General features: G+C 44.0%; 2 long non-coding RNA genes across 4 annotated transcripts; both read right to left on the bottom strand.

Moving 5' to 3' along the window:
• Window positions 1–5001: 5001 nt before the first annotated feature.
• Window positions 5002–7302, bottom strand: LOC119285695. Of its 3 annotated transcripts, none has more exons than XR_005139690.1 (3): window positions 5862–7302; window positions 5461–5640; window positions 5002–5285 (listed from the first exon to the last, which is right to left on the bottom strand). It is a non-coding gene; the product is annotated as an uncharacterized LOC119285695 (long non-coding RNA). The 3 variants fall into 3 exon arrangements; XR_005139691.1 differs by having other exon boundaries at window positions 5461–5580; XR_005139689.1 differs by lacking the exon at window positions 5461–5640 and having other exon boundaries at window positions 5862–7300.
• A 1806-nt stretch (window positions 7303–9108) lies between these two features.
• LOC119288856 lies at window positions 9109–12790 on the bottom strand. Its single transcript, XR_005141311.1, has 3 exons — window positions 11310–12790; window positions 10910–11029; window positions 9109–9202 (listed from the first exon to the last, which is right to left on the bottom strand). It is a non-coding gene; the product is annotated as an uncharacterized LOC119288856 (long non-coding RNA).
• Window positions 12791–13320: the final 530 nt, after the last annotated feature.

Raw genomic sequence — 13320 nt, 5'->3', positions numbered from 1 at the left:
CAAGTGTTCGGAAGCAGTAGTGCTGGGCTAGCAGGACTCCGGTGAACCGGGCTGTAGGGGACTAATATGGCTCATGGAAGCACAAGACTACATTTCCCCATAAGAGAGGCTACCAAGGATAAACAACTAGGTTGTCGGATCCCACACATACCAAGCATTTCAATCATACACACAATATGCTCAATATGTGCAATACAACATGGCATCACAACAAGACTCTACGATTCAGAGTATTTATTCATTAGGCTCCGAGGAGAGAGATATTACAAGCATGGGTCTCATGACCCAACATACATCGCATACAAGCAGCCTGACTATCTACAAGACCCTCCCAAGGATACAAGATCGTAGCTGGGGTAACAAGCTAAACGTCGAAGTCCACGCGGAACTACAAGCGAGACTGAAGTCTCTCTGCAAAACATAAATTAAGCAAACGTGAGTACAAATGTACTCAGCAAGACTTACATCAGAACTAACTACATATGCATCATTATCAACAAAGGGATGGTGGGGTTTAACTGCAGCAAGCCAGCTTTGACTTGGTGGCTATCCTGAACTACGACTGCAAGTAACTCTTTTGCGGTGGCGCACACGAGTCCACATATTCACCATATCAATACTCCATTATGGATCCGCTCCCGTCTCCCTGCGAGAACACCATCCATAGCACTCACACTTATCTTGCGCATTTTAGAGTATCCACTTTCACTTGTCTATGAACTATGCAAGGGGTCCAAGTTTCCATATCCGAGGAATCCGGCTATTCGAATAGATAATGATAACCCTGCAGGGGTGTACTTCTTCACACACGCTCTCGCCACTTACCATCATGTACACATCGTGTATCTCGGCAACCTTCAAGCGGAAGCCCGGCGAGGGAGTCGGCCAGGACCTGACTAACCAACAAGTCTCTAGTCCAAGTCTACCGCCTATTCGGGTTCCATCCGCAAGGAGATCCGGCCGGGGTGTCGCTCACGGCCCCAAACGATGTGAGCAGGGTTCCCAAGCCCACCATCCGGGTGCCACTTGGTACACCGTGCCACTGTGCCTAGTCTGTCCCAAGCCCACCTGTACCGGGTGCCACTTGGTAGACTACTAGCACTACCTACAAACAGCAACTCCTGGACAAAGATCAGGTTGATTAATAAGTCGAGAGGGGCACTTAAGCATTCCAATGCGTGGTAGTAGTTGTTCATGGATCACAAACACAGAACTCAGTTCCTGAGGACGACTGCAATGAGACAACCCACCATGTACTCCTACATGGCCTCTCACCACTACCTTTATAAAATCGTGTTCACACACTTAGCTCTCAACAGTAGGACATGTTCACCACATTCCAATTCATCCCCGATGAATCAGACCTGACTCAACTCTAAGCAGTAGCAGGCATGACAAACAAACATGAATGAGTAGGCACATCAGGGCTCAAACAACACTCATGCTAGTGGGTTTCATCTATTTACTGTGGCAATGACAGGTCATACAGAGGAAAGGGGTTCAGCTACCGCAGCATGTAACAGTTGTAACGTTGTTGTCCTAATGCAGTAAAAGAGAGCAGGAGCGAGAGAGTAGGATTGTATCGGAATGAACAAGGGGGTTTTGCTTGCCTGACACTTCTGAAGATATTATAGGCTTATAGCTCTTCATCGGTGTCATCGAACTCATCGTCGGATGCACGTCTATCGAGAGGGGACGAATACCGGCAACAGAGAGGGAGAGCACAATCAATGCAATGCAAAAACATGATGCATGATGATAACATGGCAATATGCTGCGATTTGGGCTAATGCAACAGAAAGTCATTTTAATTGAAGTGGAATTCAAAACTATATCAAATTCCAACTCCAAATCTATTATGAAAATTTGCCCTAACCATGTTTCATCCTAAACAGTGAGTTTAACTTGCTCAAACATGCATGAAAATGGTACAGATGGATTCCTTGAATTTTTCTGATAATTTTTCATATATAAATTATTTCATTTGGGGTTATAGATAATTTTCTATGATTTTTAGAAGTTTTGGGCATTTTCTGGAATTAACAAATCATTTAAGATTTATTTAAATTCCAGAAAAGGATTATTGCGTTAGCCTGACATCATCATGACGTCAGCAGGTCAACAGGGCACGGTCCAGGTCAAACCTGACCAGTGGGACCCACTGGTCAGTGACCCTGAGACACTTAGTGTCACAGACAGGTGGGTCCGGTTAACGGCCACGTCAGCAAGGTCAACGCCGACGCGTGGGGCCACTGTGTTAAGATTTAAACTTAACTATTTTGTTAGCTAGTTAGTTAGGCAGTGGGGCCCGCATGTCAGCGACTGTGGTTGGTACTTAGCAGTGTGGTTAGGCACTAATTAAGCCGACCACGTCGGCGGTTAGCCGCCAGTGACACACAGACGCAGCGGCGTCGCTCGTCCCGGCGACTCCGACGACGAGAGGAGGCGGGGTTGGGCTCTAAGGCTACAGCGCGACGAGGCGCATCGGGTGGTGGCTGCGGGGCTGCCGGAGCTCGGGCAAAGGCAGAAATGGCGCTACAGGGCACGACAGGGCGAACCCGTGGGTGCTGCAGGTTCACAGGAGTGCGGCGAGCACGCTGGTCATGCTCGGGCGAGCGGACGAGCTCAGGAGCATGGAGCTCGTCGGCCATGGCGGCGGCGAGCTTCGACGGAGGTGGGGAACGGAGCTAGAGCAAAAACGCGAGCAGGAGAGGAGGGGGAGTCGGTCCGTGAGCTCACTACGGTTGCAGAACGCGTCTCAGTGGGCTCGGGGGAGACCAGATGGCGACGTGCCGGCGAAGGCGATCCGGCTGCCGGGCGCGGAGAAGATAGGTCGATGGCGAGGCAGCAGGGCGTCCGGTGACGCGTGGCTTGACAGAGGGGTAGAAGCCAACGTGGCGGAGCTCTCGGACACGAAGAGAGGGCGAGGGGGAGGCGGTGGTTGCGCAGGTGAAGCACGGCGACGACGGAGCGCTCTCGGGTGATCTCAAGGAAGGGGGCTAGAGGGCGAGGGAGAGAGCAGAGAGTGAGGGGAAAGTGAGAGGACGGCCTCGCGCGTCTCCAAACATGGATTAGGACGAAGGAGCGGCCTCCAGCGCGAAGCAGGAGGTGGAGGGCTCCGCGGGTGCGCGCGCGTGTTCGCTCCTGCCTACTGGCAGGAGGAAGACAACGAGCGAGGAGGTAAGTGGGCTGGGACGGCTAGGTGGGTTGGCCAGCTGCCAGGCCAGGTGGGCTGCAGGTAAGCCAGGTGGGTTTTTCCTCTCTCTATTTTTTTCTAATTCTGTTCTGTTTTCTGTTTTGCAGGTTTGTTTTGAATTTGGTTTTGAAACCAATTCAATTTTGTTGCTTCTGGAAATATTTTTAGAAGCTAAAATAATTAAACCAAAGCTCCATAAAATATTTCAAAATTATTGGACCTATATTTATTTAATAGTAGATATAAATCAAAATCAAATAGTTATTGATTTAATTCAAATGCCCAAAATAAATATTTCTGAGACACCAAAAATATTGGTTTGGATTTTACCTCTTGCCAATATTTCCAGACGATAACAAGAACATTTTCTTGGACTTATTTGAAGCAATTTTATCTTGATCATTTTTAAAAGGATTCTGAGGCTTTGAAAATTCCCCAATTCAAATTTCATTTGAATTTAAACATGATGCAACAACCAAGCTATTCCAAGGCCAAGGTAAAGCTAGGGATGTGACATCGAATCACTTGAGCTATTATATTTTTTCTAGTGTGATAGGGATTTTGTCTATACGAATCGGAAAAGCGTATTACGATTGGGCGAAAGCGTATTGTGACGATGAACCCAAGGAGTAGGAAAATTTCATGTGCATTGCAACGGGAGATAAAATTCACATACCCATCAGCTCAATGGCAGGGACACCTGGTGCATCGTATGGCCATGATTCTTTAAGATAAACACTTGATGAATATATATAAAACCATAAAATGGGGCAACATATAGTTTTCGTTAGCCTCTAGTTTTAGGACCCTCATCAAAACTTAAGTGAACCGTCTCCAGCTGACCCCCAATTCCCTGGTTCTCCATCAACTCGGTTTCTCCAAAAATTTCCAACCGACCAAATTCCAGGTCACTCCATGGTGGCAAATCGGAGCACGGATCGATGGTGATGCTGCTCTATTCAGAAGAGCATGTGTTCTATCTTATCTTACAAGCTATGTTTATACTAATACAATAATGCCGGCATAAATTCTCTTTAAAACGCACTAGTAAGCTTGCACGTGCAACGCACGTCTCTGCAATGGCAAGTCAGGACGACCCAAGAAGCGATAGCAGTTGAGTGCACAAGGTGTGTTGGAGTAGTGGTATTGTGTGGGTTGCAACTATTGCAGGCATGTGGAATGCTTGTCTCTTCGTCGCCACGTGAGAGTGCCTCGTGACTTCTTTCCAGTATTGATGGAAGACCGGCTTGTTCGACGTAGCAAGTTTCCTAGCCAGTGTGTGTTTGTGTGGTTGGCATTTGTTGTGGCATTCGACACATGGCCCTATGTGTTTACGGTGTTCTGAAGTGGGATTTGCCCATTGGTTTCGGTTTTTGCTTCGTATTCTATGATTAACTGGACATTGTTAAGCTTAATCAAAACGGCAAAGCTTTTGCTTCATGTTTGAGTTTATTTTTAGTCGTACTTGTTTACTCAACTAAAATTCAGATATATCTATAAAAATTACCAGAAAAGAAGGCATGCTAAACAAAGGATAACACTCTTGTCTAGTTTGAACCATAGAAGGTAAAATCGAATTAAGAAGCATGACCATAGAGAAATAGACCTAGAAAGTAAAAATCCTATATTTACAAATTCATGATGTTCTTATGCCAATTTTCAATGAATCATGTTCATAACTTTAACCCCTCTTAGAAAAATTAAGTAAAACAGGCTCTTCATTGCCAAACCTTTGAACTAATGTAAATGAATCATCTACTGAACTGATGGTTATACATCATACAAATTATAAATCAGATTATCCATAACACCAGAGGAAAAATCCAATAATATGGCATCAAATAACACCATCCGCTAAATTAGTTACATTTTTTACTAACCCAAACAGTAGGCAGAACATTATTTCTGAATTTAAACATATTTACATCCCATTCATTAGGATCTGGAAATGAACTGAGGAAATATACAACATGAGATGTAGTCGAGCGGAAGAAACCTGTCTTTGCATACCTGAGGTTGTTTGCCCAATGGAAGAACTGCAGTTGATGTGGATCCTCCAGGAGAATAGTAACAAGCGGAGTGCGAATGCCTAAAATTTATACCTTATCAGCACTAAAACAGGAGAATCAGTATGGTGTTAATAGACGACACTTTCCAGTAGATAATCAGGAAAAGGGAGGTGCCAAATTTTGGAATCACCAACCCACAAACTCGAATTAGACAAAAAAACACTAAATTACCGGAGCTAGGCATCAAAGACATACTTTACCCAAGCACAACAATCAACATGCACTTGCGGAGATCGAAGCCACTTCAAAATGCCCAATTGTATTACATTGTGCCTTGTAAATACATGCTTCTTTTTTTATTTGATAGCCATGTAGCTACTATCAAGCAACAACTCATCACATATTTGTTGAATCGAAATTAATAAATTAAGTTTCCTAGGAAAACATAAAAGCAATGAGAACTCCACAAAATATGCTTGAACCAGGTGTTATAATAAAAATGTCCAATGGAAATCTCAAAGGTAAGCTCCATGACAAAAAATGTTGTACAAGAATTTAAATGAATACTCCCTAAGTCCCAAAATCAAATAAGAGTTAAAAATCAAAAAATTGACATGGGACAAAGTATTAGCTCAAGAACAACAGTTCAATGGTACCTCAAGGGATTTTTGAACTCATAAAGTTGCTTGCCAATTTCTTGCAGCTATCATCGAGACATCTTGGAACAACCATTTTGTTGAGCTTCACCATCTCTGCAATGCCAAGACAAGCATGTACTTGGATGTACCATGATTCATATGGTGCCTAAAGTTTGGTAAGGCACACTTCTATATATCTAGGAACAACCATTTTGCCGGGCTTCACCATCTCTGCGATGCCAAGACAAACATGTGTGCATGTACCATGATTCATATGGTGCCAAAGTTTTGTAAAGCACACTTCTATATTTGCCATTATATATACTGGAACTAACCAGTGGCCATTAGAGGATTGGTCGAAATCGGAAGTAATCTTATGCGTACATAATGTGATTAACAGAGATCACATTGCAACCAAAAAGGTTAAGTTAACAAAAGTACTAAACAGTGCAACGGCACTTGGAAGATAGATAAGTTAGCTAGATTTACATCTTACTATCTCAGTACTGAGACAAATTTCTGAACAATATAGGTATACATCTATGGGGCCAGTTCCATGACGTTGGTAGATAGACCAAAAAGATACGATGGTTTCAAAATTTGCGATAGCAACACATGATCTATTAAGCCTTGATATCCTACAGAATTAGAGAAGAAATTTTGTTGCATTTGATGTTTCTGTATATTAACCTGATAAACAGAGTCCTCCTTGAATTAACCACGAACGCCGAATAAAATATCCTGAAAATAGATCGAAGCATGTGTTCGTATCTATGGAAAGAGACGGAATTTCATACTTACTCAAAACCACACAATGAATGGATGGACCTGAGGTAACGGTGGTTTGCGCGTGCGTACATGTCCCCGGTGACAGCACTGGCTAGTATGTCTTGGGCACTCACCTTGCAGGCCGTTTGTGCACCATGATGCGGTGACGTGCTGCCCTATGCCTCCTTCCCGCCTCGGCACCACGCGGTCGCCAGTCTGCCAAGGTGACTCTCATGTGTGGCCTAGATCTAACAACCATGGGACCTGCAGCCATGAGGCCAGGCGGCGGCGGCATCCCCCATGGCCAGGGCCATGCGGTCTAGGCAGCGTCGTTCTTGGGGCAGCGGTGGCAGACCGGCGGCCGGCGGCGTTCTTGGGGCAGCAGAGGAGGACCGGCGACCGGCACGGTGGGCGGCAGAGGATCGGCGCGGGCGTCAGTTAGGAGGAGGAGAAGCGAGCGAAAGGTCGTGCGGGCGTGGAGTTGTGCGCAGGTTTTTTTTCGAGAGGTCGGGAGGATCAGTGGCCTGATTGCGTGGCTGGTTGTGTTACGACATTTGAACGTGTATGTGTGGTACCGATGGCAGCGTGGGTAATTACATGGGGCTAAACACGGTTGGTGGTAAAACATCAGGGCTATATGGAACGTAGGATTTAACCCTCTGTACGGTAGTAGATTCCTTTTATAGGGGTAGTTCCTTCCTTGTTCCTTTCCTTATATGTTGTACATCTTTCTTATTTCTTTGCGTTAATTCATTCCTCTTTGCATAGTAATTATTAAGATGGCTCCTTGATACCAGGGATCTCAAAAACATGTATAAATCAGAATAATTTTACGTAAGGGGCACGAGGTTTGATTTTTTATAATGTTGGAGTTGTGCAGCGTTGATGGGCCGGCCCATAGTGGAATTTGCTATAAGCGGGCGAGATGGGATTTATAGACGAAGCAACCTATTTTATGCCACAAGGTAACCAAGCTCGGTTGGCGTGGCCTGTTGGACCTGATCTCAAGGTCGCGTGTTCGAATCACTTTAGCTATTATATTTTTTCTGGTGTGATAGGGATTTTTTCTATACGAATCAGAAAAGCGTATTACGATTGGACGAAAGCGTATTGCGACGATAAACCCACGGAGTAGGAAAATTTCCTATGCATTGCAACGGGAGATAAAATTCACATACCCATTAGCTCAATGGCAGGGACACCTGGTGCATCGTATGTCCATGATTCTTTAAGATAAACACCTGATGAATACATATAAAACCATAAAATGGGGCAACATATAGCTTTTGTTAGCCTCTAGTTTTAGGACCCTCATCAAAACTTAAGTGAACTATCTCCAGCTGACCCCCAATTCCCTGGTTCTCCATCAACTCGGTTTCTCCAAAAACTTCCAACCGTCCGAATTCCAGGTCACTCCATGGTGGCAAATCGGAACACGGATCGATGGTGATGCTGCTCTATTCAGAAGAGCATGTGTTCTATCTTATCTTACAAGCTATGTTTATACTAATACAATAATGCCGGCATAAATTCTCTTTAAAACGCACTAGTAAGCTTGCACGTGCAACGCACGTCTCTGCAATGGCAAGTCAGGACGACCCAAGAAGCGATAGCAGTTGAGTGCACAAGGTGTGTTGGAGTAGTGGTATTGTGTGGGTTGCAACTATTGCAGGCATGTGGAATGCTTGTCTCTTCGTCGCCACGTGAGAGTGCCTCGTGACTTCTTTCCAGTATTGATGGAAGACCGGCTTGTTCGACGTAGCAAGTTTCCCAGCCAGTGTGTGTTTGTGTGGTTGGCATTTGTTGTGGCATTCGACACATGGCCCTATGTGTTTACAGTGGTCTGAAGTGGGATTTGCCCATTGGTTTCGGTTTTTGCTTCGTATTCTATGATTAACTGGACAATGTTAAGCTTAATCAAAACGGCAAAGCTTTTGCTTCATGTTTGAGTTTTTTTAGTCATATTTGTTTACTCAACTAAAATTCAGATATATCTATAAAAATTACCAGAAAAGAAGGCATGCTAAACACAAAGGATAACACTCTTGTCTGGTTTGAACCACAGAAGGTAAAATTGAATTAAGAAGCATGACCATAGAGAAATAGACCTAGAAAGTAAAAATCCTATATTTACAAATTCATGACGTTCTTATGCCAATTTTCAGTGAATCATGTTCATAACTTTAACCCCTCTTAGAAAAAATGAGTAAAACATGCTCTTCATTGCCAAACCTTTGAAATAATATAAATGAATCATCTACTGAATTGATGGTTATAGATCATACAAATTATAGATCAGATTATCCATAACACCAGAGGAAAAATCCAATAATATGGCATCAAATAACACCATCCGCTAAATTAGTTACATTTTTTACTAACCCAAACAGTAGGCAGAACATTATTTTTGAATTTAAACATATTTACATCCTATTCATTAGGATCTGGAAATGAACAGAGGAAATATACAACATGAGATGTAGTCGAGCGGAAGAAACCTGTCTTTGCATACATGAGGTTGTTTGCCCAATGGAAGAACTGCAGTTGATGTGGATCCTCCAGGAGAATAGTAACAAGCGGAGTGCGAATGCCTAAAATTTATACCTTATCAGCACTAAAATAGGAGAATCAGTATGGTGTTAATAGATGATAACCCACAAGTATAGGGGATAGCAACAGTTTTCGATAAGTAAGAGTGTCGAACCCAACGAGGAGCTAAAGGCAGAACAAATAATCCCTCAAGTTCTATTGACCACCGATACAACTCTACGCACGCTTGACGTTCGCTTTACCTAGAACAAGTATGAAACTAGAAGTACTTTGTAGGTGTTGTTTGATAGGTTTGCAAGATAATAAAGAGCAAGTGAATAAAAAGTAGGGGCTGTTTAGATAAAGACACAACTAAGTTAGGTTTAGTAGAGAGTTTGTTGTTATGAGAAAGTTATTTGTCCCTAGGCAACCGATAACTAGACCGGTAATCATTATTACAATTTTATATGAGGGAAAGGCATAAGCTAACATACTTTCTCTACTTGGATCATATGCACTTATGATTGGAACTCTAGCAAGCATCCGCAACTACTAAAGATTCATTAAGGTAAAACCCAACCATAGCATTAAAGCATCAAGTCCCCTTTATCCCATACGCAAACAACCTACTTACTCGGGTCTGTGCTTCTGTCACTCACGCCACCCACCATAAGCAAATCATGAACATATTGCAAACCCTACAGCAGGGATCCCTCATGCTTGCACGACACGGAGAGCACCATAGGACAAAACCAATAATAAAACATGCAACTCAAACCAATCTTGATCATCAAATAGCCATTAGGACAAAACGGATCTACTTAAACATCATAGGATAGCCATACATCACAGGGAAATAATATATAGCGTTGAGCATCATGTTTAAGTAGAGATTACAGCGGGTAAGAGAGAGGTTACACCGCTGCATAGAGGGGGGAAGAGTTGGTGGTGAAGGCGGTGAAGTTGTTGGTGAAGATGACGGTGATGATGGCCCCCGGTGGCACTCCGGCGCCACCGGAAGCAAGGGGGAGAGGCCCCCCCTTCTTCTTCTTCCTTGACCTCCTCCCTAGGTGGGAGAAGGGTTTCCCCTCTGGTCCTTGGCCTCCATGGCGTGGGAGGGGCGAGAGCCCCTCCGAGATTGGATCTGTCTCTCTGTCTCTCTCTGTTTCTGCATTCTCCCCTGGCTCTGTTTCACCGTTTCGTGTATATATGGAGATCCGTAACTACGATTGGCCTAAAACCTTCGCCGTGATTTCCCCCCCGAAAATTAGCTTTCTTGCGGCAAAAGAAGAGCGTCAACCGCCTTACGGGTGGCTCACGAGGGTAGGGGAGCGCCCGGAGGGGGGGGGGGGGCAGGCGCGCCCCCTGCCTCGTGACCACCTCGGGCACCGTCTCGTGTGGATTTTTCTTTCGGAATTTTCCAAATATTCTAAAAAGTATCTCCGTCCGTTTTTATCCCGTTTGGACTCCGTTTGATATGGATATTCTGCGAAACCAAAAACATGCAACAGACATGATCTGGCACTGGGCACTGGATCAATATGTTAGTCCCAAAAATAGTATAAAAAGTTGCCAAAAGTATATGAAAGTTGTAGAATATTGGCATGGAACAATAAAAAATTATAGATACGACGGAGACGTATCAATAGACGACACTTTCCAGTAGATAATCAGGTAAACGGAAATGCCAAATTTTGGAATTACCAACCCACAAACTCAAATTAGACAAAAAAACACTAAATTACCGGAGCTAGGCATCAAAGACATACCTTACCCAAGCACAACAATCAACATGCACTTGCGGAGATCGAAGCCACTTCAAAATGCCCAATTGTATTACATTGTGCCTTGTAAATACATGCTTCTTTTTTTATTTGATAGCCATGTAGCTGCTATCAAGCAACAACTCATCACATATTTGTTGAATCGAAATTAATAAATTAAGTTTCCTAGGAAAACATAAAAGCAATGAGAACTCCACAAAATATGCTTGAACCAGGTGTTATAATAAAAATGTCCAATGGAAATCTCAAAGGTAAGCTCCATGAAAAAAATGTTGTACAAGAATTTAAATGAATACTCCCTAAGTCCCAAAATCAGATAAGAGTTAAAAATCAAAAAATTGACATGGGACAAAGTATTAGCTCAAGAACAACAGTTCAATGGTACCTCAAGGGATTTTTGAACTCATAAAGTTGCTTGCCAATTTCTTGCAGCTATCATCGAGACATCTTGGAACAACCATTTTGTTGAGCTTCACCATCTCTGCAGTGCCAAGACAAGCATGTACTTGGATGTACCATGATTCATATGGTGCCTAAAGTTTGGTAAGGCACACTTCTATATATCTAGGAACGACCATTTTGCCGGGCTTCACCATCTCTGCAATGCTAAGACAAACATGTGTGCATGTACCATGATTCATATGGTGCCAAAGTTTTGTAAAGCACACTTCTATATTTGCCATTATACATACTGGAACTAACCAGTGGCCATTAGAGGATTGGTCGAAATCGGAAGTAATCTTATGCGTACATAATGTGATTAACAGAGATCACATTGCAACCAAAAAGGTTAAGTTAACCAAAAGTACTAAACAGTGCAACGACATTTGGAAGCTAGATAAGTTAGCTAGATTTACATCTTACTATCTCAGTACTGAGACAAATTTCTGCACAATATAGGTATACATCTATGGGGCCAGTTCCATGATGTTGGTAGATAGACCAAAAAGATACGATGGTTTCAAAAGTTGCGACAACAATACATGATCTATTAAGCCTTGATATCCTACAGAATTAGAGAAGAAATTTTGTTGCATTTGATGTTTCTGTATATTAACCTGATAAACAGAGTCCCCCCTGAATTAACCACGAACGCCAAATAAAATATCCTGAAAATAGATCGAAGCATGTGTTCGTATCTATGGAAAGAGACGGAACTTCATACTTACTCAAAACCACACAAGCAATGGATGGACCTGAGGTAACGGTGGTTTGCACGTGCGTACATGTCCCCGGTGACAGCACTGGCTAGTACGTCCTGGGCACTCACCTTGCAGGCCGTTTGTGCACCATGATGCGGTGACGTGCTTCCCTGTGCCTCCTTCCCGCCTCGGCACCACGCGGTCGCCAGTCTGCCAAGGTGACTCTCATGTGTGGCCTAGATCTAACAGCCATGGGACCTGCAGCCATGAGGCCAGGCGACGGCGGCATCCCCCATGGCCAGGGCCATGCAGTCTAGGCGGCGTCGTTCTTGGGGCAGCGGTGGCAGACCGGCAGCCGGCGGCGTTCTTGGGGCAGCAGAGGAGGACCGGCGGCCGGCACGGTGGGCGGCGGAGGATCGGCGCGGGCGTCGGTTAGGAGGAGGAGGAGAAGCGAGCGAAAGGTCGTGCGGGCGTGGAGTTGTGCGCAGGTTTTTTTTCGAGAGGTCGGGAGGGTTAGTGGCCTGATTGCGTGGCTGGTTGTGTTACGACATTTGAACGTGTATGTGTGGTATCGATGGCAGCATGGGTAATTACGTGGGGCTAAACATGGTTGGTGGTAAAACATCAGGGCTATATGGAACGTAGGATTTAATCCTTTGTACGGTGCAGATTGTTTGGTTCTCCGCCCTCTTTTTTTTTTATAGGGGTAGTAGATTCCTTCTTTGTTCCTTTCCTTATATGTTGGCCACTTCTTATCATTCATTCCACCACCACATGAATCACCACCAATCCCGTGTCTCTCCTTCTCAAAGGCATTTCTTATTGATTCTTGAGTTGGTTTATCGAGTTCAACTCGCATATGTATTTAAATTGGTCGAATTTTGTGGAAGGGGGCGAGGTGGGACTGAATATATACGGGTGCTCTCTTCTTTTTATAGGAACGTATTGGTGTATGGTAGTTCGATACCCATATAAGTAGATCCGACAACTGTATTTTTATCAGAAACAATGAGCTGGCCTAGTGGTTCACCACGCTAGATTTTAGAGGGCATATCGTGGGTTCAAATCTCAGCAAGAGCATATTTGTTTCAGCACAACATATTTTTTTTTTCCGTAATACACTTACACAGGACTGCGCGTTGAATACCGGAAACTACTGGGGCTTTTATGCAAAAACGAAATGTTTTCCTGTTTGGAACACTTAAAGACGTACTGCAGGTTGATTTCGGGTAAATAGAATGGCTTTTTTGCAAA

This window comes from Triticum dicoccoides, chromosome 4A, assembly GCF_002162155.2.
Source record: "Triticum dicoccoides isolate Atlit2015 ecotype Zavitan chromosome 4A, WEW_v2.0, whole genome shotgun sequence".
NCBI lineage: Eukaryota > Viridiplantae > Streptophyta > Magnoliopsida > Poales > Poaceae > Triticum > Triticum dicoccoides.
This window is presented reverse-complemented; position numbering and strand designations above follow the sequence as displayed.